A 27270-nucleotide genomic window follows, 5' to 3' on the forward strand; every position below is an offset into this window, starting at 1 on the left:
CCCGTGGCAACAGGTAAACTGCTGTGATTTATCTGTTATATTGGGCTTAACGCCACTCATTCAGATTTAGGGGTGTTATTGAGTAATTGATCCCTGAACCAAAGACGTTATCGACAGTGTAAAATAGAAACGTTATCGGTACTTTTCCGTATCACATTCTTTCTATGTGAACTGTCACTGCTGTGAGCCATGACGTCACAATTACAACCCGGGGCGTCCAATTTTTAGAGCTTCACTACGCCTGGGTTGTCTAACCATGCATGAGTGGTTTCACCATGGCTCAGTACAGACCCGTATAATCTGTTTGGGAGAGACTATCAGTGGGCATGGGGGTGTTTGGGAAGAGACAAGTTGAAATGGAGATTAATAAAGCAGTGTATTTATTCAAATTCTTAGTAATGGAATATGATTAATAAAAGTTTTATTTTTCAATCAAGAAATGTAACTACAATAACATCGTTTGACAATATAGAAATAAATAGCAGATAATAGAAAAAGGTTTTCTTAGAACTCATTGTAACTGAAATACTTCAAACCACAGTCAGGTAGATCGGTAGTTACTTGATATTTCAATGGCACCTGTCTGTGGAACATTTGATCTTGTTTTAACGTGCAAAAAGCATTCTTCTAAGATTTCCGACAGTACAGTTGAATCTTATGCTTTTCGTGAACAGTGAAGTGTCTATTTGGAATAATTGTTAAAAGGTATGTTTGTTGTGAACAGTGAAGTGTCCATATGGAATAATTGTTGAATCTTGTGCTTGTGAACGGTGAAGTGTCCATATGGAATAATTGTTGATTCTTTTGCTTGTTGTGAACAGTGAAGTGTCCATGTGGAATAATTGTTGATTCTTATGCTTGTTGTGAACAGTGAAGTGTCTATGTGGAACAATTGTTGATTCTTATGCTTGTTGTGAGCAGTGAAGTGTCTGTGTGGAACAATTGTTGATTCTTATGCTTGTTGTGAACAGTGAAGTGTCTATGTGGAATAATTGTTGATTCTTATGCTTGTTGTGAACAGTGAAGTGTCTATGTGGAATAATTGTTGATTCTTATGCTTGTTGTGAACGGTGAAGTGTCTATGTGGAATAATTGTTGATTCTTATGCTTGTTGTGAACAGTGAAGTGTCTATGTGGAACAATTGTCGATTCTTATGCTTGTTGTGAACGGTGAAGTGTCTATGTGGAATAATTGTTGATTCTTATGCTTGTTGTGAACAGTGAAGTGTCTATGTGGAATAATTGTTGATTCTTATGCTTGTTGTGAACAGTGAAGTGTCTATGTGGAATAATTGTTGATTCTTATGCTTGTTGTGAACAGTGAAGTGTCTATGTGGAATAATTGTTGATTCTTATGCTTGTTGTGAACGGTGAAGTGTCTATGTGGAACAATTGTTGGTTCTTATGCTTGTTGTGAACAGTGAAGTGTCTATGTGGAATAATTGTTGATTCTTATGCTTGTTGTGAACAGTGAAGTGTCTATGTGGAATAATTGTTGATTCTTATGCTTGTTGTGAACGGTGAAGTGTCTATGTGGAATAATTGTTGGTTCTTATGCTCGTTGTGAACAGTGAAGTGTCTATGTGGAATAATTGTTGAATCTTGTGCTTGGCGTGAACGGTGAAGTGTCTATGTGGAATAATTGTTGACAACATTATGCTTGTGGCTTCTTTTTAAGAGCTAAGATCGATAAATAAATGATGCAAGAACATTTGTTCTTTTGTTTTAATTTCGTGCTACGCTCTTCACAATACAATGGGTTGATCCACATGCCTTTGTCTAACCAGCAAAGTCACTCATCCCTGACTACACCTGGGACCCATGAAGATCCGGGATAGAATAGATCTTCAGCAACCCATGCTTGCCGTACAAGGTGACTATGCTTGTCGTAAGAGGCGACAAACGGGATCGGGTGGTCAGACTTGCTGACTTTGTTGATACATATCATCGTATCCAATTGCATGGATCGATGCTCATGAAGTCAATCACTGGGTTGTCCGGTCCAGACTTGATTATTTACAGACCGCTGTCATATAGGTGGAATATTGCTGAGTGCAGCGTTAAACAACAAACAAACAAAATATACCTGGGTTGTCTAATAGCTACTTTTAACCTGTTCACAAAATAGACGAACGGGTTGACACCGACGTCACCTTGGAATAATATGATGTTATTAAACAATACATGACTGCATGGAATGAACTTCAATTACAACTGAGTCCGCCAGCTTAAACGTAGTTGTGATTTTTAAAATGAAAATTAATGGAAGTTACGAGGCAAAAGAAGGCATACACTAATGTTTGATGGTGACTAATACTGAAACAAACAGGACATGCTTATTCGATGGTGATGTATTTGATACGAGTATCATAGTTGCGTTTTTGACTTCAAGTTTGAACCGTTTTGGGGAATGCTTTCAGCCATGTACCGTTTTAATAACGTTCGTAATTTTTGGGTCAAATCCAATTTTCAAGTGTATAATTTCTTTTGCTCGGCAGTATATAATAACCGCGGTGTCCTCTTTTTGCCAAGCTAAATGCTATGTTTTTTTCAAATTGTGTGATATTTAGAAACAATTACCATTCGTAAAAGGAACGTATTCAACCGCAGTATTAAGACCAGAAGATTTCCGTTTTGTTTGTTGTGTAACGCTGCGCGGAGCAATATTCCAGTAATATGATGGGTTCATTGTGAGTCGGTGTACAATCATACACAATCAACCAAGTTACCGAGCCTGATTACATGATCCATTTGGTCGCCTCTTTGAACCCGCAATCAACATGTATTTCCTTGTTCCAATCTTAAACGCTTATTCACCAGTCAGTTTGCAGGATACACTCCTCATTTTAAAATAAGGTTTTATACCACTGTACATGTTTCATATCACGGCGAGAGAATGGAAAAAAACCATTTCGTCGGGGAGAACTCCAATCCTCTGCGTGATGAGCCAGGCTTTTACGACAAGGCTGCCAAGAGGCGTAAGGTCGTGAAGATCCGGGTTAGAATTGGGCTTCAGCAACCCATGCTTGTCGTGAAAGGCGACTTACGTGATCGGATGGTAGGGTCCGTTGATTGTGTTGATGCATGTAATCGTATCCCAATTGCGTGGATCGATGCTCATGATATCAATCACTGGATTATTTATAGACCGCCGTCATATAGCTGGAATATTGCCGGCGTAAAAGGCAAAATAGTGGTGAAAAAAATGTAGGAATAGGTCACTGAAAATCAGCGATGACATCTTCCTTATGACTAAACTGTCCACAGCCTTGTTAAACTTCGACCGATCCAAGTACCTCTTCAAGTGGATATCCCAAGATATCGACGAAGATATACAAGGGCGGAGGAACAACCATCATCAGAATAATAGCAAACATCTTATTTCAGATACAATCATGTATTATCTCGTCCCATTGACAATTATCCCCTCGACAAAACATCTCTATTCAATTTGATGTTATGAAGCGTATTCAGAATTGTGTTTTAAACTTTGAACACAACATCCGCAAAACCTACCACGGACTATTCCAGCCACTTAATTCTCATACAAGGCATTTATGTTGGTCACATACAGGCTAGACCGAGCCATCGGTCTGAATTTTTAGCTCCCGCGCACTTCAGATTGACATGTCATTGGAACACATGTGTTCTCTACGTGAAACTAATGGCTCTTGCATATCGACAGCGTCGCCAGGAATATCCTAGACTTGCAGAAGTCTCTGAGGCAATAATTATAAGATTAAATCATAAGTTCTAGATTATGTAAATAACAAGAACAAGTTGTCCCTTTAAGAGACAGGAGTCCTTGCAAAGCCTCTCAGGCAATAATATTTAGCTTAAATCATAAGTTCTGGAATATGTAAATAATGAGAACAAGTTGTCCCTACAAGAGACTGTCCACACATCTAGACTTGCCTATTTGGAGGATAGAATTACTTCACATCCATGGATTTTTCTTTCAGTACAGCCTTGGAGCAAGGATAGGAATATACAAATCCTGCCAAGAATGGTCCACAACTCTACAGTCCCTCCAAACCAATATGACCCTTTCCCAGACTGAGAATAGATACCCATGCTGCCGCCAATCCCTGGTGGACCTTCTTGAGTCGCCATCTTGTAATGGCTGACATTGATTTACGACCGCTGATTGGCTGAGCAGGTGGGCGATGTGTAGTTACTTCCGTTTCCGTTTAAAAAAGTTTGTCACTTTTTCATGTCATTTTTATGAGCACAATTAGAAGATGACGAGGCCGGAGAATGGATATTAATGTGTTCGGGTATATTGGTCCCTTACTAAAGTCACGTTGCCTAATGTGGACGAGTTTAATGAACACGGGAAATGAAGGATTCCCTTGAGATGTTCCTGACTGTCTGGAACACATGCATGACAGGACAGCCTTGACAGAATGACTTCTGGGCCGGTGCTAGACGTCCTTGGTTATCTACAGAGTCCATGAAGATTTGATTGAAGCCTTGTCACCTCAATTATGAGGTTTCAACGGTCCGTATGTGGTCATGTCAAAATGACAATGCGACTATTCTGCCTTTGTGATTCATTGCCGATAAGTTCATACAGGAACTCGTACAGTCGACGTACACGTCCTTCATTACCGTATAGGGTACAGTCGACGTATACATCCGTCATTACCGTATAGGGTACAGACGACGTACACGTCCTTCAGTACCGTATATGATACAGGCGACGTATACGTCCTTCATTACCGTATAGGGTACAGTCGACGTACACGTCCGTCATTACCGTATAGGGTACAGACGACGTACACGTCCTTCAGTACCGTATATGATACAGGCGACGTACACGTCCTTCATTACCGTATATGGTACAGGCGACGTACACGTCCGTCATTACCGTATATGATACAGGCGACGTACACGTCCGTCATTACCGTATATGGTACAGGCGACGTACACGTCCGTCATTACCGTATATGATACAGGCGACGTACACGTCCGTCATTACCGTATATGGTACAGGCGACGTATACGTCAATCATTAGTGAAAATCCTCCAAACTGGGTTCAAACGTAATTTCATACCATAATGCATTAGGGGCTGGTCACATGACCCCTTTTGGAAAAGTAACTACATGTGTTATATTAATGGAACATGTTAGAAATGTGCATTCGACAGTATCACTAAAATATATCAAAACCTCCAAAATAAACACTTTATAGCCATATGAAGTTATGAAAATAATCAAACTTTTCGCTGAATTCTAACTGCCTATCAGTAACCCCTTACATCAAGACCATTGTCGAAAATCCCTAACAGTATGGTATCTGATGAACAGCAGGCCCTGGGCAGTACTCGCAATTCAGAAGGGGCGGTCGGGTGTTATTTAAATTCGTCGTTGTGACATTGAACGCTGGCAACCATGTATAATTCAAGCAAGATACATCTCGTTATTTCACTTTCAACTCATTTAAGCTTCCAGTATTCTTGCTATATGTGTCACACAAACCACGTCAGCAAACAGTCTGTGGACGAGTACTTTCAACGAATTTAATATTCTTCCGTCAGAGATTCAGAGCAAAGCTTATCGGGGAAAATGTAGTTTTTTTTGTTATATCTGTTTTGCTACTTTAGACTGACTATTTTCCTCCTTGAAGTCGCCTGATTTAGTTTTTGTTCAAAGAGAACAATTTCGTATAAAAATAGCGTCGTGTGACTTTTTATCACAACACTTAAATAAGTCTGTCTGGCATAACATTTTTTATCTTTATGTCACACTTTTTTGTGTCTCGGGGCGGAAAGGACGAAGTGATGCAGGTCTCAGACTTTTTTCCACTTCTGTAAAACCCACGAGCACAGTATGGTGTTGACAAACCTTGAAACAGAATCGGGGCGAACCGGGATTCGTACCCACGATCATAGGTTTCTGGCGTGCCCAAGGGACGCAACTCTGCACAGCGAATCGCGGCGCCTTAGACGACTGGCCCCAACTGCCCCACGTTAAGTAAGAACACTTTATTGTATGATAACATTTCGTAAGGCAAACGGTATAGTTCTAACAAAACGAAATAAGATTTGTTTCTGCGGCACCAAGTTTTGCCATTGTTCATCACAATCTCCTGACAGAGCTTCTGCACTTTGAACGTAAGGTCGGTGGTTCGATTCCCGGTCACGTTAAATCAAAATATGTAAATATATGATACTTGTTGTTACTTGATGGGAATAAAACAAAAACTCGAATTATCCAGTTCGCGGTCATTTCTGTTTCATGGTATCTCAGTGGGCTATAAAATCCGGCATAAGTCCGGACTAGTACAAGCATACACACACGCACAAGCACACGCACGCACGCACGCACACACACACACACACACACACACACACACACACACACACACACACACACACACACACACACACACACACACACACACACACACACACACACACACACACGAACGCACACACACACACACACACGCGCGCGCGCGCAGATGCACAAGTTTCTATACAAGTACAATAATCTTAAAAACGCAGGGTTTGTTGGGTAGTTTATTGGTTAAAGCATTCGCTCGTCACGCCTAAGACCCGAAATCCATTCCCCACATGGGTACAATGTGTGAAGCCCTTTTCTGGTGTCCCCCGTCGTGATAATCTGGAATATTGCTGAAAGCGGCGTAAAACAATACTTACTCACCCACACTTAACATAACGTTGAACCACATTTCACCTTACAATCATCACATCAGTTTTGTAGATCAAATATCAGTCCGGCACATGACATGTATGCAATACAGATGCAAAGTAACATTTGAGCACTATGTTTAATGTCATGCTCTTTCTAATCGACCCTTCTCTGTTTCTAAATCATTAATCCGATTATAAGAACGACAAACTTGATATTTCTGCTCAAAGTGCTGTTTATGATAATCGAGATCACTATCGGGAATATGGTGTACATTTTCAAACGGAAATTAAGATTACGTAAACATGCATGCTGGGTAATGGTTCAAAACGAGGTTGTTTACGATCGAGAAGTTTGGACCTGCACATGTGTTTAGAAAATGCTGACGTCTCAGTCTCCGTACAGTCTCGAAGGGTGTCGTGTTCATGGGGTATGTATATTGACCTGTAAGAATGGAGATGGACGCTGTTATGATATCTCAGAGATTATAGATTTGGTTGGCTGGTTTGTTGTTTAACGCCGCACTCAGCAATATTCCAGCTATATGACGGCGGTCGGTAAATAATCGAGTCTGGACCAGACAATCCCGTGTTTAATATCACGAGCACCGATCCACGCAATTGGGATCGATCACATGCTTCAACCAAGTCAGCGAGCCTGACCACCCGATCCCGTTAGTCGCTTCTTACGACAAGCATAGTCGCCTTTTACAGCATGCATGGGTTGCTGAAGACCTATTCTACCCCGGATCTTCACGGGTCAAGAGATTATAGAGTATGATGCAAACGGGCGTTTCAATAGCACCGTGACACATTTGTTTACAAGACCTGACAGTTTCAAGGGATAGAACCTTGCTACGTTTGTTGTACGGAGTTGTTTCTATACGCTGAGGGGCGGTGGGAAAAGCGGTCGATCGTCACGCCAAAGACCCGAGTTCGATTCTCCAAATGGGTACGAGATGTGAAGCCCTTTTCTGGTTTACTCCGCCGTCATATTGCTGGAATATTGCTAAAAGCGGCGTAAAACCATAATCACTCACTTGAAAGGCCCGGGGTAGACTAGGTCTTCAGCAACCTATGCTTGCTGTGACATGCGACTATGCTTGTCGTAAAAGGCGACTAACGGGTGGTCAGGCTCGCTGACTTGGATGATGCGTGCCATCGTATCCAAATTGTGTTGATCGATGCTCATGATGTCAATCACTGGATTCAAAGGCTAAATCTGCAACACGGGGCCCCCGGATGCTAAGAGGTAATCATTACGTACACAATGCCCGGACTATCGAGGATGATCCCGCCTTAGAACAATACTTTATTCGAAATGGGATCAGATGTTCTGAATAGGTGAATAAGAAGTGAACTAGTTTTTTCCTGGAATTCCCCAAAAAGTTACAATTTTTTTTTTCATAATCATAAGAAGTTTCTACTAAAAGCAGAGTCCATTGTACGAATCCAACTATATCATGACCTTGTTTTTATGAATCACTATCAAATAGTGAAGACACCAGGTTTTCGAGAAATGGTATCTTGCTCCACTTGTGGCACCGGCCAAAAACCATTAACTCTAAAACAGTCCGATTGTTGCAAGAATCCATATCCAGAATATCACTAGAATATATGTTTTTATGGAAAAATCTTTCAGATTTCTTGTGGTAGATTTCTGATTTGTAATCTACATTAATACTGTACGTGATTACTTAAAAATAACTTACATGGAAATATCCACGACACTTTTGCTGGTTGTTCCTTATAGAAATACGAAGTATGAGGAAGCTCGTGAATAAACAATAAGAACACGCTTAATTATATTATTCTTTTTAAGAACAAGGTCGCCAGCGCATAGGTATGTGTTGCTTAGAAACCATGAATGTTTATGTACGAATTCTGACTCCAACCCTCCACTAATTGATATGTACAACAGACGTATGTAACGTTATCTACCGATAGTTCTATCTCTTCATCTGTACGCCTACAAACCATCACGCTCAACCATTCGACACCACTTTCAACTTTACGGAACCTTCTGTGCATTAATCCGCTGTAACGAAATCCTCAGAGATGGGCACGAGTTGGTTTTCGGCTTGTTCCGGAATGGCACGAGTGGTCACGAATCAGCGTCTGAATCCGAGACCGTCGGCCATTTTCAATGACGTCACTCGTAATCATGTTGGCCCTTGGTTCAAATGGTTCAGCTGTTCGGAGTGCGCTTCCGCTTTTACCAGAAGTCGGTAGACAGGTTACTAGTCTAAAATTTCAAGACGAGTTCTTGTTACAAACAACAGTTCCAAACTGTCGGACCTTCTCAGAATAACGTCTTTACAGTTTACAATCATTGAGAGGTGTGTTGAGTCCCAGCGTTGTGCATGGCATGATATGTTTGTTGGTTTGTTGTTTAACGCCGCACTCAGCAATATAACACATATAACGTTATATAGGTCCATGATACAACCTACCAATCGCAACAAGTACGAATGGTAGGTAATGAAATAAATAAAGTGATAATTTATTCCAACAATTTCTCTTAAACAAGTGACGTTACAAACATGCTGAGAACATTTCGTAGTTCTGTAAACTCTTTGCATCACTTGGGTTTTTCACTACTCTTTGCAGCGAATGTAGTTGTCTAACTCTGACATCCTCTGATGTTCTGTTTATTGTGCTACGCTCCCATCTGACTTGCGTCAACATCTGCATTTCCCATCAACATGTACAAATGCATGTAAAATAATAAATTTTAAACCCAATTTGAACACGTCATGGCATGAAGACAGGTTGATTGATCGTTTTGTTTACGTCAGTCATGTTTCGCTTGTTAAGATTTGTGGATGCAATAAAGCGTTATCAACAATAGATCTAGATTCATATTTTGATTTATGCCTGAGGTACTCAAAATACATAACTCATTTGCAGAACGAATTATCGTAAATAACGGTAGGCGAGAACAGGTGTTACTTCCGTCTACTGTTTCTGATATATTCGGAAACCTTTGTTTGATAGGGTCATGTGTCTTTCACAAAACGAATAGATTAATCCGATAAGCTTAGTATCAAGGTTGATGAATATGCAAATGAGGTAACCGAACAGGAACTATGTTTAATAAGCTCCATACATCGATGTGATACGTCAATAAACTCTTGCCTGGTGTTATTAATAACTTCAGAAAGGTGCTTCCGAAACGCGAAGGCTTCTGCAAACAAACATAGCAGAAAATGATGTGGCACTATATGATACATGGGCGGTTCACCCCTGCGTTGTATTCATACGAGGTTCCTGAAGTAATTTCAGCGAGTGAAAATACTTCTGACACAATACACACACACACACACACACACACACACGCACGCACGCACGCTGGCACGCACGCACACGCGCACGCGCACACACACACACACACACTGTGTATATAAATACTGTGCTCGAAATTGAATGAAAAAAGATTGTGGAATGGGTGTGGTCAGATGATTTTGTGGATTTGAAGTTTAAAGGTTCAAAGTGTTGTACCAGGGAAATAATAGCCACAAGAACCACAAACATGTCTTTAGAGCTGATGAACCCGTGCAGATCCGAGTTAGCACAGGTCTTCAGCAACCCATGCTGGTCGTAAGAGGCGACTAACGAGATCGGGTGGTCAGGCTCGCTGACTTTGTTAATGCCTGTCTTGTGTGGATCGATGCTCATGATGTCAATCACTGGATTGCCAGGTCCACACTCCATTATTTACAGACCGCCGTCATATAGCTGGAATATTGCTGACTGCGACGTTAACAGCAAACAAACAAATCTTTAGAGCTGACCAAAGACGAGTATTTGGTGACCACAATGTGCGACAATGTATCACATAAGTAAATAATAATTAAATCCGATTCCACCTTTAACTGTTCACTGATTCACCAATAACTTTAACTTTTCACTGATATTTTGGTCAACAGACGCTGTACAGCAATCCAAAACCCAAGCTTTTTGTAAAGATTTTTTAACAATTAATGTCCTTGCAATCACCACTGGCCATGATAACATTTACTCAGCTCCAGACATCAGTACGCCAGTACGTATATGTTTCCCTATGTTCGTTAATTCTGGGGACAGTATCCAAATATGACCAAAACGAAAGTCATCTGTCCTGACGGATGCCGTAGCATCTCTATCGTGTCAGCTGGCAGCTTTCGCCATGTAGACGTGTTTTTGTATTGTTATCGGACAATGAACCGTTTCAAAAGGTAACATCGATTTTTTTCTGAATGTTTATCTTGCGTATCACTATTAAATCAAGTCTGTGTAATCTCATTGCGACGGCGTGACTTCATCACCGCCAACTCCAAATAACTCCATCAATGAGGGTGTCTGCAAAGTCTTGCGCACTCCATCAACTACAGAAAGCGGACGAACCATTTTATTCCAAAATCGGAAAAAAGAAGTCAAATAAGGGAAAAATTCAATTTCTTCTTCAAGGTAGCCGTTACCAAGAAGACTGAAAAAAATCAATAAAATTCAATTATCGAAATAGACCAGCTAAACGTTTTAACGCGTTTCATGAGGACATGATTGTCAAATGCATGTTTTTAAGTGTGTTTTTGTCAGTCAAATTGAATGATGGTGTTTTCTCTTTGAGAGAAATGACAATGTGATTGAAATAAACTGGAAGTAATATTTTAATTGATTTTTGATTTTGTAAAGTGAACATATTTGTGTGTCAGAAACACGCTGTGTTGACAAGGCAAGAAAAACGGACTTCGGGAAATGGATTATGGACAGGCCACGTTTCTTTTGCAGTAATCTGATGAGCCATCAGTGTGTGGGCGGTTGGGGTGGGGTTGTGTGGGGTGGGATAGGGTGGGAGGGTGGGGGTTGAGATTTATGGTGTGGCGTGTTAGGTGATGGGTGTGAAATGCGGTGTTGATGGCGAGGTGTTGGGTGTGGGGTATTGGGTGCGCGGTCTGGGTCGGTCTGGGTGGGAGGGGAGGGGAGGGGAGGGGTTTGGGATAACATGTTGGATGTGTGTATGTGGGGTTGGGGTGGGGTGGGGGTGGGGTGGCGTGTTGGGTGAAGGGTGTGCGGTGTGAGATGGGGTGGGGGGTGTTGATGGTGAGATGTTTGGTGTGGGGAAGGGGGTGGGGTGTGGTGTGATGGTTGGGGTGCTGGTGTTGGGTGTGGGATGGGATGTGAGGGGCGGGGGCTTGGATATTGGGTGTGGGGTGTGGAGATCTCCAATAAAAAATATATATATTAACTTTCATAGGATATTCATCTCAATCCAATTTACTGTCACTAGAGAATAACCAGCTTCGGTTATCCACGCAAACAGATTACATCGGGCGTAAATGTCTGGATCATTGAAAATCAGTGATGACACCAGGTGTTCGCGAGAAGGGTGGGCATGTCTTGCCACCCCTGCCATACTAGTAGCATCCGCCACTCGCACATATTGCACACAGACAGTAACCAGTAGCTGAGTAAGTAAATTAACCGATGGGAACACCTGAATTAAATGGACATAAGCCTCCCATGATTGTCTCATAGTGCTTTGTAAACTGGAAATAGTAATCAGTGTTGTACAGTATATGTAATTACACCACTGTGAACGAATGCACAAACTACACGTATAAACCCCGGCCCGCGGCCTAACGCGCAGTAACCTGATTATTATTATCTTGTAAAACCCTGACGGGTCAAGCAGACAAAACACCCGTTGAAAAAAAATAAAATAATAATATCTCAGATGACGTATCCCTTTTTTCATGTCTTTGTGATAGAATTGGCTGACAATATGAACAGTCAATATTAATATAAATATTGATATAAAATTGTCTGAATATACTAGTATATTGTTATGTTAAACCGTGACACAAAGGATTCCACAGAGCAAGGAGCATCAATAACAAAGATAAAAGTACGTGTATACATAAATATAGAATTTATGATATTGTATGAAAAATATCAATAATATCTGTATTGTCATCCATATTCCCATAACCCCGGAATGACACAATATAGATAAAAAGATAAAAGAAACAATATATATATATATAGAGAGAGAGAGAGAGAGAGAGAGAGAGAGAGAGAAAGGGAGAGCGAGAGAGAGAGAGAGAGAGAGAGAGAGAGAGAGAGAGAGAGAGAGAGAGAGAAGAGAGACTTTACCCCATCTTTACTTTTCATGCTAATCTTTTACTGAAATAAGATGCAGTTTGTGAGAGGTCTAGGGTATAAAAGATGCAGTTTATGTCGGGCCTAGTGTATAAAAGTATGCATGCTTCATAAATCTTATTGATAAAAGTATGAAGCTTCAGTACTGAAAAAACCCGAATTCCTACAATATTGGTAAATGGCGTGAAGTGTAAAAACGGTCGTTATTCTGTTTGAATATCGGAGACATGTTTACACATGTAACTACACATTTGTTCTGACATATAGTTCATGCATATTGGTCAATAAATGCTATGATCAGACATGTCGGACGTGTTGATTTACAGGTATTCCAATACATCCTTGGAAGGCCTACAATTGTGCGCTCTGAAACGCTGACTCATCATTTGTTTGTTTCAAATGGAGATTCCTGGTAAGAATAAAGGTCCCCAGCAATGCTTGCTATTAGAGGCGACTAACGGGATTGAGTTGTCAGGCACGCTCACTTGGTTGATGCACGCCATCGTATCCCAGTTGCGACTATCACTGGCTTGTCTGGCCCAGACTCGATTTACAGACCACCAATATATAGCTGGAATATTGCTGAATGCGGCGTAAAAGAGTGAGTGAGTGAGTGAGTGAGTGAGTGAGTGAGTGAGAGAGTTCGGTTTAACGCCGCTTTTAACAGTATTCCAGTTATATCGCGGCGTGTCAGCTTAATGTGGGAGGAAAGCCCGAAGTGATGCAGGTCTCAGACGTTTACCACTTCGGTGAAACCCACGAGCACGGGCATGGTGCTGACAAACCTAGAAACATAATCGGGTCGAACCGGGATTCGAACCCACAATCATAGGTTTCTGGCGTGCCCAAGGGACGCAACTCTACACAGGGGCGCCTTAGACGACTGGGCCACCCGTGCCCCCGGCGTAAAAAGAAACACAAAAAGAGAAAACAAATATTTTTCAAAACGACGTTACAACCACAGTCAAGCACAGCTCGTCTGATACTCCTCTCTCATAATTTCCAACTGAATCAAATTTAAATATATATTTCAAACATTATTTTTACACAAGATATATCTCATTCGCCCCTTTCCGTAACCTGCAAGAGGACTCCTCCCCCTATCGATGAATGTTATGTGCGAAATACGACAAACCAATCCGAATGCGCGTATGATTTCAAGTTCTTCGTCAAAGAATCCCTCAGAAATAATTTTTGATTTTACATGTCTTACATCTAAAAATATACCCAAGACACAGTTAAATGTGTTCAATCATACTGTATAATTCCGCACGTCCCGATGTGCTTTAAATTGCATCTAAAATATATATAATATATGAGAAATATATGTGAACCATTACGCAACGAGTTTACAATTGATTTTAGGTATGCCCGTTTGCGCTAAGACGGAACTCGGTCGCAAAAATGGCCATGAGAGGGGCACGCGTCGCTATTCGGCTTGTCCCGGAATATCACGAGTTGGTCACGAATGGATATATCTGAGTCATCTGAAATCCTTGAACCAGGCTTCCTACACTCTGAATACAGCAAGTATATGCCGAATATGATTTAGCACCAATCGAGCAATATCACGGCGGATGCCAGTAATGATACATTTGGCGTCAGAGACGGACGTTTAACCAACAACGTACATCACCGCCCTGCAAGAGTAGAGCAGATCTAACGACACTGGAGCAGGTTCAAGTAGGGCTTCACACAAATGCAGCTAAGCTTTCCAACAATCGTGTTTTCTCGGGATCACTGACTGTTTAGCTTTCGCGTTGCGAAATAATCACCAAATTCTTCAAATACATTATGTGCTTCTGACGCCAGCGAAAGCACAGCTCCATAAAGCTGGTCTGGATTGAACCGTAATGTGGTTCCTCCCGGCCGCTAATGAGTTTCTCAATCTACATCTTCAGAATTAATCACAAGTGAAACAAGGCCTGATGAAAACTTGACCGAATAAGCTGGTCAGGCAGGGGTCGAGCGGCTGTATCGTAAATTTTTCCGGAACGCCGAAGAAACGGATTGGGAATTGGTGAGTGACGTGGTGTTATAGGCACGATGAAGCCATGACGGGAAACGACGTCTTGTGGCAATTTCTGTTATTGGTTTTGGAAATAGGATAATTTGGGGCCCGTTATAGGAGCGGAGAGGTATCATACATCAAGTAGACTGTTCGCAAATGGGTTGTATAGAAATAGAATTCCAGAATCAGATCAAACATGGAAAATGGGTGCCGGTGCCATCTGCCATGATATGGACTGATCGTATCAATCATAACGCTGAGCTGACACTATATAACGATCTTGGGAAAGCGCTCAGTGTTGTCGATATGGCGAGATTTTTATCAACACTGAGCATTATTTTAAATTGAGATCAACTACATTTTGAGATCGACAGCTCGTCGACTGTGTGTTCCATCAATTGATCTACGAATGTTGTGAATCGAATTTAAATATATATATGTATGGGGTTAAGAGCCGTAGTCTTGTGAGACGATCCCTGTTTTTTTAAATCATGTATGCATACATACATAATTTAATAACTTCCTTACTGTAGATGATCTACTAAACGCCCTGGCAAAAATAAACACCGACTTCTACAAAGTGCGAAGTCGAATGATTTTTTTTGACAGACGGGTCTCTTATCAACCTCCCGTAACACAACCAGCTACGGCCTCTACAAACAGTTTTACATACAGTTACGGCCCCCTACCAACAGTTCGACACAGTTACGGGCCCCTACCAACAGTTTGACACAGTTACGGCCTCTACCAACAGTTTGACACAATTACGGTCTCTACCAACAGTTTGACAAAGTTACGGCCTCAACCAACAGTTCGACACAGTTACGGTCCCCTACCAACAGTTTGACACAGTTACGGCCTCTACCAACAGTTTGACACAATTACGGTCTCTACCAACAGTTTGACACAGTTACGGCATCTACCAACATTTTGACACAGTTACGGCCTCTACCAACAGTTTGACACAGTTACGGCATCTACCAACAGTTGTGGACCCGTGAAGATCCGGGGTAGGATAGGTCTTAAGCAACCCATGATTGCCGTAAAAGGCGACTATGCTTGTCGTAAGAGGCGATTAATGGGATCGAGTGCTCAGGCTCGCTGACTTGGTTGATGCATGTCATCGTATCCCAATTGCTTGCATCGATGCTCATGATATTAAACACTGGATTTCTGGTACAGACTCGATTATTTTAAGACCGCCGTCATATAGCTGGAATATTGCTGAGTGCGGCCTTAAACAACAAACAAACAAACAAACAAACAGTTGTGGCCTGGTTGGCCCTTTGGTGACGTAATCAGTCGTCTGTGTTACAAGTTACAGTTACTCCATGTCGTACCTGTTGAAATGTAACAATTAACAAAACTGTACTGTGCATACTTTCAAATGTAAAAAGGAGAATGCTTCAAAACTAATTCCAAGCACATTAGTTGGGTCGATTACCATCGGACACACACTGAACACTTGCATCCAAGAAACTATCGCTGAGATTTGAAGATTGCCTTGGAAGAAACACGGTATTTGACACGCGTCAGATATTGTCAGTCTCCAGCTATCATAAATTCTCATGTTTTAGTGTAGGAGAGAAGGATCGAACACACACAACCGTCACTCGGTAAAACACCATTAGTCCCTGCCAAACAAATTAAAGAAACATCACGAACTGACAATTGTACGGAAGCCTTTTAGGGCAATTTTTTCTTCTTGAAATTTCAAGATACTAAGTTGAAATCTTAAGATACTAAGCTGAAATTTCAAGATACATAAGGTGAAATTCCAAGATACATAAGTTGAAATTTCAAGATACTAACATCAAGCATCAAGATAATAAGTTGAAATGTCAAGATTCTAAGTTTAAATTTCAAGTTATAATCTTATTATCTGGAAATTTCAAGATAATTTAAGTCGAAATTTCAACGTAGTATGTATCTTGAAATTTCAACTTGAAACCCCCCAAAAAACAAATTGCCCTTACAGGCTTCCGTACAATTGTCCAGCAGGCCTGCACCAATGCCTTCTGTCCAAAAACGCGGCGTTCACACCGATAGCTCTGTTTGGACTGATACTGACAACCAGAGGCCATGTTGGTGTGTGATCTCCGTGAAAACACAACAAACTCACGATGTAACATAATGTTGTTAAGTGGTTTGCGACATACACCCGAGCAGAACAGGATCTCAAATGTTCCCGTGGCGGAAGACTCGTTCTATTCGGTTCCTGTTTATGTTTGGTAACGTGACGAGTAGGAATACATATTGGCAAGGGAGATAACTCTGAATCCATTGATCCGTGTATTTTTCTACGTTGTTGTCATAACAAACAATTATCCAAGCTTTGTTTTCCGACATTTCATCGTTATTTCCCCGGCTCCGCTACACTATTCCATCAACAAATCAACCAAAGCTGAATAATGCCCCTTTTCACCCACCCACTCAACGCTTCGTTCAAGATGGCCGAGAAATAAAAAAAATCAAGAACTATATAAAAACGGACTTCGATTCCTAGAGAGGTCCACCGCTAGAAAACAACGCGAGCTTCAGAAACACCGTTCACTTATTGATGACAATTTGTATGACCAAAGCAATGCAATGTGCTTCCCCGAGTCAGGGTGTTCATTGATCGTTCTTCAAGCAAGAGAAACCAGCGGTTTGACGCGGCCTGTACCCACCGGGGGGCTTGTCGTTACTTGTTGAATTAACTAAACCTGACTTGGATGTCGTAAACATCGTCGTAATAGTGTCGTCGTTAAAAGCGACGTGTCGTCGTCAGCGATAATGCGCTTAAGTAGGCGACACGGCTTCAGATTGAGCTCTCTACCAGATTATTTAATGGTGTAGCCAAGAGTGTACCTCCTCCAGAGCAAGGCTGTCTTTGTGAGGTATAAAGCCAGCCTGCAGAGTACGATGCGTGTGATTCAGTCAATTGTCTGAATTGCAATTGAAGCTGATGAAGTGTTGGGCTGACAGCGAATGATTGGACAAAATGAGTATCACGTGACACTTATTGCATCATTTGGGAGAAAATTGACGCATAAAAATAAGCAATAGGTAAACAAATTATTTCTCTGTAAATACACAACAGTGAAAGCTCATTAGTCAGGAAACCCCTCCTTCCGGGCTATTTATAGTTGTACACATCTTTGTATAATTAAGGAGCAATAAGTATGAGTGAGTGAGTGAGTATGGGTTTACGCCGCTTTTAGCAAAATTCCAGCAATATCACGAAGGGGGACACTGGAAATGGTCTTCAAACTATACACCCATGTGGGGCAATAATTATGTCCACTGAATAAATTTACAGATCTCTGTCCACGATTCGTTTATTCTGAAATTTCGTAATAAATATATTGTTCATGATTCTCTAATTCTGAAATTTCATAAAACCGACCGATTTCACAGATGTTCGGTTCAGATAAACAAGGTTTCGTTATATACAGGTTGCTGCAGTAGCAGTGGGGTAACTATAGGAAGTTAGTATGGGTTGACCAGCTTGGTACGTCCCGACGAGATTCGGCTGGAATACTATGAGAACCTCTCTCTAATTCTTGCTTCCAAAACTGAATAGAGTATATTGATGCTTGGAGCCTTTAAAAAGTTAATCTTGCTTGGTGACGTCATTTGCTATATTTTTCAGACCGTAATACCAAGTCTATCGGATTAGTGTATCACATCGTTGACACTATCCACAGATGATAAACAAACATCACTACCTCCGTGTCCTGTAACAACACTTTACATTTAGCATATTTTAACATATAAAAGAAAGGAGCCCAGAGAATCTCGTTATAAACTGATAAAATCTAGACTTGCCAAAGCACAGCAGACTTGCTGGGTAAGTTCAGATGTTTGATTTTCAAGGTCTGTATAAGAGTCTACGTGTACCAATGTCAGGGATTCTTTGGCTTGAAGTTCACAATAAATCAGCAATGTAAAACAACATGAAGTCAGCGACGTCTACTTGGATTCTGACACCACGACTGTTGCATTTGTCTGCACTTAATACAATCCATGTAAAATACTGCTACTGTCACTGCGACCGGGACCCATGTTTGTTTGTTTGTTGTTTAACGCCGCACTCAGCAATTTTCCAGCCATGTGACGGCGGTCTGTATATTATCGAGCCTGGACCAGACAATCCAGTGATTGACATCATGAGCATCGATCCATGCAATTGGGATACGATGCCATGCATCACCTAAGTCAGCGAGCCTGACCACTTGATCCCGTTAATCGCCCCTTACGACAAGCATAGTCGCCTTTTATGGCAAGCATGGGTTGCTGAAGACCTATTCTAACCCGGATCTTCACGGGTCACGAAACCCATGTCAAACACTGCTACTGTTACTGCGACCGAAACCCATGCTACTGTTGCTACTGCTAGCTCAGATACACTTTAGATAATGTCAAAAATGCTTCTAACAAAGATAATCTAAAAAAACATATAATGTGTTTTTATTTCGCTGCCTCATTAGCTCTATGAATGTTTTATAGATATAACTAGCCGGAAACGCCAGATTGTATCACAACACGAAGCTACCCCGATCTGATTTGGAAATCGTTTTTGTGTACGTACAGATGGATGCTGTATCAATCTATAAGTGAGTGAGTGAGTGAGTGAGTGAGTGAGTGAGTGAGTAGGCCGTATCAGTCTATCCAGCCACATTGCCCGTATCAGTCTATCAAGCCACATAGCCCGTATCAGTCTATCAAGCCACAGAACCCGTATCAGTCTATCGAGCCATATAGCCCGCATTATCATTATTACTAAGTACTACTTTCAGTTCATCAATAAATGCACAAGACCACACTTTAGCATCTGAGTATAGTCTTCGTTGATAGCATCGCTAAAGCATATCCATCAACACAGACACGAGATGAAGCGACCAGAACCATCTCACCTACCGACCACCGCCGACTTGTTTAAACAAGGAAGTATTAATGCTTTATTGTGCCAGGCAGTGGCATGTTCCATTAGCAAGTGAGATTCATCTTCTTCTTGACCCCGCATCTACTCACGTACCCATCTAAACGAGCTGCACATTTAGGTAATGGCTATATCATAGAGATGTCCTTCTTGATGCCTGGTTTGACAGGCGTTCGATTTCGGTATGGTATACTGTGAGGGCCATAATCACAGTCTCGTGTTTGCATTCTTTGCAGCGATCGTTGAATTTATAAAGTGAGGGAGTTAAGATTTAACGTCGCATCGGCATCATTTCAGCCATATAGTGACAAGATGACTTTATATAAGGGAAATCAGAAAGGATGATACAATTTTCCGTTTTTGTCCCAATTGCATGTGTTACATGTGGTTGAATCTGTATAGAGGGGAGGCTACTTTCTGAGGTATCAAATTACAGTAAACTACGGTTATAACGAACACGCTTATAACGAACTGACGGATATAACGAACTTACTTTTTTAAAGTACGGTTACAGCGAACTCAAAGGGACAACTAATTTTAGTTCGTTATAACCGTAGTTCGTTATAAGCACATATACAGCATAACTACAGCAAATAGTCGGGACCAAAAAAGTAAGTTCGTTATATCCGTCAGTTCGTTGTAAGCGTGTTCGTTATAACCGCAGTAATCTGCTTTGAGATATATATAACGTACCGGGCAAAAGAAAGCATATACTGCAAAATTGGATTTGACAAAACATAACAAACTTTATCAAAATGTTACGAGGCTAAAACAGTCGCCGAAATACAAATTTCCTTTGCCCGGGGGAAAAGTTTTTATGATGCTATTCAGATTCTATAAGTTTTTCTGAGGGAAACAAACCTGCTGTACTTATGACGCTCATCCCCGTTGTCAAAAGCCAATTAGTTTTCATATAGGATACTATATACGATCAAATTTCATCCCGTATAATTTTACGTCTGAGGGTTATCAATAAATACAGTCTGAGACCTTTAAAACACGGAAATGTTCCATACGGTATTCCATATATTTTAAATGTCGCCGAGGTTGACGTTCCTCATTGTCAGCTGTAACTGACGCCGTCACAGCTACAGCTGAGATGTGAATGTCGCGCGGTGACGTCTGCAATATTAACACAAATACCAGACACACGGACGTAACATTTAACGAGGGGGTTATAGCCGACTTCGTGACAGTCTCTGTCCAGTGACTGAAGAGTGACGCTCTATTAATGGTGTACGTGATGTCTATTTTACACCGTCACCAGAGACCACCTGCCTCCACGGAGGGGTGGGGATGAGAGTCAGGTAGGGGTAGGGGTAGGGGTGGTGTTGGGCGATCTATGTACTATTGATATTCGTGAGTATGAATCTTACGTACAGTTTTGTTTATGTGGAAATACCAGTCAACATGACAACACAAAAGTTGGAGCGGTGATTGACTATAGCCCAGTCTTATGATGGAACTCATCGAACAACACAGTGTCAAATTAAACCCGTTAACCCGTACGATGCATTAACGAATCATGGGACGTACATAGATGAGTAAAATGTTTTATATGTGTTCGGGCAACTCGGCCCATTTACACCTTGCCCATAATAAAGGTTTGCTAAGTACCTAGATATTTTATAAAGTATCAAAACTGCCACACGCTTTAATATAAGCGGGAATGACATTCTGAACACAGTGTTCGAAATACCTGCCTGTCCGACCGTCCGAGACGGGTTGATTTCAACTCGGGCTGCCAGATTTTCAAATCCCCCTGCCCGACGGTCGGGTTATATTTCATATGTGAAAATATTCAAAATATTTCCCGATGATAAGCATTAATTCACATGTAAAGATGTATGATAAAATGTAACCAAAAAGAAACCCCGTTAGCTTATCCTGAGAAACATATGATTATAGTGGGCAGGCAGGCAGGTTTTGGTCAGGGCTGGCAAGTATTTCAGCTAGCCAGTCCTGTGGTCTGGCTGAAATTTTTGGGAGTTTCATACCCTGCTGAACATCATGGTAAACAATATTCCTGGAACATAAAATACCAGACAATGAGCAGTCAATATTGAGAACTGTTAGTCTCCACCATTGCCTTACGCTGATTAACATACTTTTGGCAATGCAATAAAAAATGAGCTACATTATCAAGCTGATTGCACACTGTGCAATGTGCAGAAATGTCTTACATCCCTTTATTACCTACGAGGGTAAACATATCGGGGTGTGTCCAAAGGTAATATCACGTCACGAGACAACAGTGTATTGTTCCCGTCATCCGGATGGCATTGGAATATTATTGTGACGTGAGGTCGGAATGACGTCACACTAGAAATGACGTCGTAACTGAGGATTGTTGACGTCATTCGACAAATTGTGGTTCTGCTGCTGTTGCGACTTGCTGTCCTTATAGGTAAATACTTAAATTCATCTCTGTTTGTAGACATCCTCTTCGGTAATAAATAGAACATTATATTCGTGTTCATGTCATTCTATGTTTACGACACTCGTGCCTAAGTTCAAGTATTTCCACTGCTCTCACTTGGGAAATACCAGAATTTAGACACTCGTTTCGTAAACATAGTATGACATGAACCCTCATATAATATCCTCTATACAAGTCACATAGAAACATTCCAGAAAGTGAGTTTCCGAACCAACTGGATTAACTGAGTTTGGGAAAGAGGCTAGATCAAAATATTTTCGGATTCTGAACTCGAAAATTAAATACATACATGACAAAAAATTGTTTTACAACTTACGGGCACCTCATACTTGCCAACCCGTCTGCTATTGAGATGCAACAAACAACATAACCCATATTTGTGTAAATTACACTAAAACACTCACAATTATCACGCCACTTAGCATCCTCCCCAATTCATTCCCAGCCACGTCCAGGCTTGTTACAATGAAGACTCTGACTGTCTATTTTTACTTCTGTTTCAGCAGCAATAAAAAGCGAATTAATAACGCTAAAATTGATTACATTTAACCCTATACTGCGGTGCTTGACACGACTTAACCCTCTACCTTGTACATGAGAGAGTCTGACAGGAGGCTTGAAAGGCAAGATGTGGGGGAGGTTCGGTAAAGGCTGATGGGCCTCCATGTTTTGGCATGTTCCTGACAACGGTAATCTAATAATGACGTGCGGGTAAAACTCAATTAAGTGCACTCGTTGTGGTTGCCCCATTGATGGCGCAACAATGATGGAATGAACGGCTAAGTCGGTGTGATGGTTCACGAAGGATGAGTAATATATAGCGGAATAGATAGCGTCATGTACCAAGTCATAATTAAACGTAATTGCGCGTATTAAGGATTTTAGAATGCGGAATGATGTTTGGGGGATGTGGTTGCTTTGGGATGTTCTAGAGTCGGAGTTTGGCACTTCCGTGAAAGTGAGTGAGTGAGTGAGTTTTGTGTGGTGAGTGAGTGAGTGGGTTTTGGGTGGGTGAGTGAGTGAGTTTCACCTTTATGTGTGAGGAAAGCACGAACTGACGAAGATCATAGACGTAATAAATTACCATTTAGCTGAATCGCTATGATCAGGTCCCGAAATTGAATCCCCTTTATTGGAATACTGAATACTGAAAAATGCGTAAACAGTTCGTCAGCCTTTGCCCTTTCGGTATACCATACAACATCACCGATAGAAGAAACTCTATTGAGCTCTATTTAACTGTACAGAAAATGGCGTGTAGTGACGAATGCATCTCAGACTACAATTGTCGAAGCTCCTCTATTTAACATAGAAAATAGTTGCACTTGCGTCATGTGTGATAAGCAACAATACTACAGTCACTCTTTCCTTCAGTCGACCCTTAGTTTCAAGCATAAATCGTACTCACCCCAATACCGCTGCCAATCCCCCCCCCCCCCCCCTCCCCCCAACCCTCCAAACAACAACAACAACAACAACAACAAAACAAACAACCCAGACATTCATGACAATTAAACGACAGTATCAAGAAGGAATATATATGGATCAGAACAGGAGATCGCCACAAAGCTTTCATGTGTCATTTATGCTGTTGATAAATTGCACTTGATATATAGAAATAGCACACGCGAGTCGTTTCCATGCCAAGTGCATGCACATACGTCGCATTCTGTTTTAAATATGGCACGTGTAATCTACTGTAATGTTTACAGGAATTTACCGTCACATGAGACGAACAAACCCTATGACACCCCAGCACGGTATTTAAAGATGAAGAATTTCTTGGGGTTTATGTGCACACTGACTAGACTCGAATCTGTTACATCTCCATGTTGGGAAGGAATCGTTTAAACTTTGAAACATGAACCATGTGTAGTGTCTAGTTTCAGTTCACATTTGGTGTCTTGAGGAGGAACTGAATATAACGCTGATTTTGAGCATGTATGTGGGGTGAGGTGAACCAGGTTTTAATGTGGCGTTCAAGATTGTTGCACCATGCAGCGGCGTGCATGCCCGTGCGTGCGTATGTGTGTGTGTGTGCTTGTACTAGTCCGAACTAATGCCGATTCCATAGTGCCAGCCCACTGAGATATCATACCACAGGTTAACATGGATACCCCACAGTTATTTTATCCCCGTAGTGCCGAGTGTCAGACAGGGTACACCAAGTACCTTCTTTTAACGTATTTTTTTGCTGTAAAAGGCGACTATGCTTGTCGTAAGTGGCGACTAACGGGATCGGGTGGTTAGGCTCGCTGACTTGGTTGATGCATGCCATCGTATCCCAATTGTGTGGATCGATGCTCATGTTGTCAATCACTGGATTGTCTGGTTCGGATTCGATTATTTTCAGACCGACGTCATATAGCTGGAATATTGCTGAGTGCGGCGTTAAACAACAAACGAACAAACAAACAAATAGCGTATTTTTGGATCCATGGAGGCGGTCAATCATAGCGTGTTACCTTGTGAAGAGGGGGGAACCTGATGTGATGAAGATATAAGACGTTTACAGTTGCTGCATGACAAAGATGATCCAGACAAAGGATCACAGTATAGGCGAAATTGGGATTCGAACCCATGACCAGCGGATCCTCGAAGGTCTAGGGGACATCACTCAGTCACAGCATATGAAGTGCCTTCACTCGTCTGAAACGATTCATCTCGGTACTAAAGTCAAAGATGTTAAGACAATTTAAGGGGCTTGATTCTGTTTTTGCGTAAATTTTACTTTTTCTTCTGTTGTTCTTTTACTTGTCAGTGAAGTCCTGCTTTCAAATGAGCCAGTGACTGGTTTTATGTGTACTGAAGCACTACACATGACGCTAGTGGCATTAAAACACCAGGATGGTGACCCAACGTATGTGCAACTCGACAAAATAAAGGAGAAAAAACAAATTTTAGGGTAGATCAGAAAACAGAAAACAGCTTTTTGGCCATAACATTTGGCATCAACAAGGGATTGTTTATTATTATTAACTACCCGAAATCTTAATCGTGGTACGTATCCTAAACAAAGTACCGCGATACATTGTATCCCAATTTCCAACATACCAGCGAGTGTATGATATAACCCTGTATAAATACCGACTTTAATTATTACATAAAAGTCATATCCGGGAGGGCAGGATAGGTTGGGTCTCATTTCCTGTATTAGAAGATAGTATCTGTGAATGAGAAATTACGTGACGCTGTGCCCCCGCCACGGCGGACATAGAATTGATATTGATGAGTTAATTACAGTTAATTACTTTTCGTAATTATATTAAACAGGGGCATTGGGAAAAGCCGCGTTCAAGAAGTGCAGGTAATCTGGGTATTCAAATATCAGCATAACCTCTGGTACTAATAGGGTTGGTTATCCGAGTCCTCGGTGAACATTTCAAAGGAATTGAATCCTTGCATCGTCTTCTTGTCGTTTTTTTAAAGGGGGTCTTTGAGTATCCATAAAATACTTCCAGTTTTAAAAAGATAAATAATGACTGGTAACTCATTTATAAATATAGCGTCATGCATTCATCCATTGAAACGGCCCTTACTTAAAGGTGGTCTTCGAATATCTATAAAATATTTCCAGTTTTAAAAAGGTATATACTGTTTGGAAGCTCATGTACATACTTAGCCTTATGCAAGTCAAGTACAGTGAACTACGGTTATAACGAACATGCTTATAACGAACTAACGGATATAACGAACTAACTTTTTAGTCCCGACTATTTGCTGTAGCTATACTGTATATATGCTTATAACGAATTACGGTTATAACGAACTCAAATTAGTAGTCCCTTTGAGTTCGTTATAACCGTAGTTTACTGTATAACATTTCAGGTGTTTTCAACAACGTATGTAATGTACATGAGGAACACATAACACTCACTCAAAGAACCCCTTTAATTCCCTAACGTATTTATAAAGTGGAAAATATCGATTTCATTCATGCAAAACGTAAAAAGTCTGTCTTTAGTATCGTCGTATTTCTCGGAAAACTAACGGATTTAATTATCTTGAGTGAGTGAGTGACTTGGGGTTAATAATCGGTCGGAGAGTATTTCAGGTAAAAGTATATCTCAATGTGTCACATAAATGTGGGAGGAGCGTCCAAACTGGGTTAACTACCTCAGCCATATTCAACTTTTGATGCCAGAGAATAACCAGTTTCGATTATCTGCCGAAAATATCCCATAGGACGGAAAGGCAAAGTCATGATAAAATGACATGAATGGATAACTGAAAATCAGTGATGACAACATATGTCCGCGAAACGGATAAAAACACGGTACCATTGTGGACTGACAAAGAAAAGATAATAAACTTGGCAATATGGCTTTCGTTCTCATGATAGCGTATCCTGACATGGTTAAGGGACTCAACTCTGATCCGCCAGTAACACTACTCGTGTACGTGCAGTGCACACAACATGACCCGATACAATCATTTTTTAACCCCCCCCCCCCTCCACAACGTGTTTATTCCAGAAATTCAATAACACAATCCAACGTGTTGCAATTCACATCTGCTTGTAAATATTGATGCCTTGAAATGATTCTCAAATATTCGAAATAAACGTTGTGTGGCATAATACTCGGATGCCTCACGTAGACTGAACGATCATTGTGCAAACCACTTTAAGAAGTCGACTCTTTCAGTACACAAGAAGATCGCCCTCTGTGGAGCCAATTCTGTCCAGATGGGTACAGTTATTCTCTTAGATAGGATCCGAGGTCTGTGTCAGTTTGGCCGTCTGCTTCGCTCAAGGAAAATCACGTTCGTCTCAATAGCGGAAGTTGGCGGTTGTCGGCAAATGGCGGAACATCGCCCTATTGTCACGTCTGCGCCATTGACAGGGTAACGAAAGGAACGTTGGTGATATGAGAGAGATTGACTCTTCCTTGCTCCATCCGTGCCCTGGTTATCGCCTATGGGGGAAACACGGCCATTATATTGGGCACTTCCGGTGCTGACCACTTCAGTATTAACAGACACGGGCCACAAGCACGAGCTCCCTTGGGACGGGAGTGTCTGGTTTGGACAGAGCCAATCTAACATTGCGGGCAGAAAAGAACAGATTTACGACTGTACAATTCTGATTAAGTATAG

At 41.3% G+C, this 27270-nt stretch overlaps 1 protein-coding gene across 3 annotated transcripts in view; it reads right to left on the reverse strand.

Moving 5' to 3' along the window:
* LOC124137985 overlaps positions 1-27270 on the reverse strand; it is a 203286-nt gene that overhangs the window by 166842 nt on the left and 9174 nt on the right. The window contains exon 1 of one of the 3 annotated variants that reach the window (XM_046504476.2): positions 22578-22601. The exons of the other annotated variants lie outside the window; for them this stretch is intronic. The gene's annotated coding sequence lies outside the window, so the exon portion shown is untranslated. Of the gene's footprint in view, positions 1-22577; positions 22602-27270 lie in introns of those variants that run through there. 3 annotated transcript variants of the gene reach the window in all.

Source organism: Haliotis rufescens, unplaced genomic scaffold, assembly GCF_023055435.1.
Source record: "Haliotis rufescens isolate VD_foot unplaced genomic scaffold, xgHalRufe1.0.p SCAF_17, whole genome shotgun sequence".
Lineage (NCBI taxonomy): Eukaryota > Metazoa > Mollusca > Gastropoda > Lepetellida > Haliotidae > Haliotis > Haliotis rufescens.